Source organism: Candoia aspera, chromosome 6 (assembly GCF_035149785.1).
Source record: "Candoia aspera isolate rCanAsp1 chromosome 6, rCanAsp1.hap2, whole genome shotgun sequence".
Lineage (NCBI taxonomy): Eukaryota > Metazoa > Chordata > Lepidosauria > Squamata > Boidae > Candoia > Candoia aspera.
In genome coordinates this window covers 40,841,110-40,843,399 of record NC_086158.1, presented here as the reverse complement: position 1 = coordinate 40,843,399, position 2,290 = coordinate 40,841,110, and the positions used below count along the sequence as shown (strand labels likewise).

General features: G+C 41.7%; 1 pseudogene; it reads left to right on the top strand.

Moving 5' to 3' along the window:
* The first annotated feature begins 282 nt into the window (after positions 1-282).
* Positions 283-374, top strand: LOC134500588 (U2 spliceosomal RNA; annotated as a pseudogene).
* Positions 375-2,290: the final 1,916 nt, after the last annotated feature.

The window sequence follows — 2,290 nt, the reverse complement described above, 5'->3', positions numbered from 1 at the left end:
CAAGATGGCTATTCCCTCATCTTCCAGAGCTCTAAACCTGCTGGAGACCTCTGTCTTGTGGTCTCCCTGTGAGAAGCAACCGTCTGGAGCGCTTGGTGATCTCAAGTCTTATCCTTGTCTGGGGAGAAATTATTGAAGGTCTACCCTCTAGCCCTTCATTCTGCCACAGTTGTTAGCTCCACTTTTCATGGAGTTGTCTTCAGTTTACCATTTCTTCCCTGGAAGTCTGAGGTACATTTATACATTCTAGATAATTTGTTGGGAATCATGTATCAATGGTACATCACTTCTCGGCCTTTTGGCTAAGATCAAGTATAGTATCATTTTGTAAAAATTCTCTTTTAGTTTATAACGTAATGTGAATTTCAATCCTTGTAACCACATGTTTTCCTACTGTTCCAACAATATTTTATGTCCAAAATTCTTAGCCCATTTTATCATAGCCTTTTTAACTTGTTCGTCCTCCATTTCAAATTTCAGCAAGAGTTTATACATTTTGGTAATTACGTGTTCATCATTTGTACATAATTCAACTTCATATACTGTCTTGTTGCTCAATTCCAAATGTCTTGTAATCTACCTTGAATTTAATCTACCTCTTAGCTATGCATACCAAAATCATTGAAAACTAAATCCCTCTGCAACCCCAGTATCTTTTTCCTGATTAGCTATAGACAGCTCATGCTCCTTCAATGTATCTGTGAAATCTTTCTTGCCCCGGTGTGCATCTCTTTACATTTAGTTAAATTAAATCAGATTTGCCACTTGGTTGACCATTCTTCCAGTTTACAGGGATCTTTCTGGAATTCTTCATAATAACTTTTAGTTTTCATCACCCAGAAATTCTCTCTCTCCCTCCCCCCACTCCCCTCTCCCCATCTCACAACAGTGACTCTGGGCAGCATACAAGGATTAAAACAACAACATATAATCCATGATGTGCAAGGTTAAAACAATTGTTGTTGTTTATTCGTTTAGTCGCTTCCGACTCTTCGTGACTTCATGGACCAGCCCACGCCAGAGCTTCCTGTCGGTCGTCAACACCCCCAGCTCCCCCAGGGACAAGTCCGTCACCTCTAGAATATCATCCATCCATCTTGCCCTTGGTCGACCCCTCTTCCTTTTGCCTTCCACTCTCCCTAGCATCAGCATCTTCTCCAGGGTATCCTGTCTTCTCATTATGTGGCCAAAGTATTTCAGTTTTGCCTTTAATATCATTCCCTCAAGTGAGCAGTCTGGCTTTATTTCCTGGAGGATGGACTGGTTTGATCTTCTTGCAGTCCAAGGCACTCTCAGAATTTTCCTCCAACACCACAGTTCAAAAGCATCGATCTTCCTTCGCTCAGCCTTCCTTATGGTCCAGCTCTCGCAGCCATATGTTACTACAGGGAACACCATTGCTTTAACTATGCGGGCCTTTGTTGTCAGTGTGATGTCTCTGCTCTTAACTATTTTATCGAGATTTGTCATTGCTCTTCTTCCAAGGATTAAGCGTCTTCTGATTTCCTGACTGCAGTCAGCATCTGCAGTAATCTTTGCACCTAGGAATACAAAGTCTTTCACTGCTTCTACATTTTCTCCCTCTATTTGCCAGTTATCAATCAAGCTGGTTGCCATAATCTTGGTTTTTTTGAGGTTTAGCTGCAAACCAGCTTTTGCACTTTCTTCTTTCACCTTCATCATAAGGCTCCTCAGTTCCTCTTCACTTTCAGCCATCAAAGTGGTATCATCTGCATATCTGAGATTGTTAATGTTTCTTCCAGAGATTTTAACTCCAGCCTTGGATTCCTCAAGGCCAGTTTGTCGCATGATGTGTTCTGCATACAAGTTGAATAGGTAGGGTGAGAGTATACAGCCCTGCCGTACTCCTTTCCCAATCTTAAACCAGTCTGTTGTTCCGTGGTCTGTTCTTACTGTTGCTACTTGGTCGTTATACAGATTCTTCAGGAGGCATACAAGATGACTTGGTATCCCCATACCACTAAGAACTTGCCACAATTTGTTCTGGTCCACACAGTCAAAGGCTTTAGAATAGTCAATAAAACAGAAATAGATCTTTTTCTGAAACTCCCTGGCTTTTTCCATTATCCAGCGGATATTGGCAATTTGGTCTCTAGTTCCTCTGCCTTTTCTAAACCCAGCTTGTACGTCTGGCAATTCTCGCTCCATGAACTGCTGAAGTCTACCTTGCAGGATCTTGAGCATTACCTTACTGGCATGTGAAATGAGTGCCACTGTTCGATAGTTTGAACATTCTTTAGTGTTCCCCTTTTTTGGTATGGGGATATAA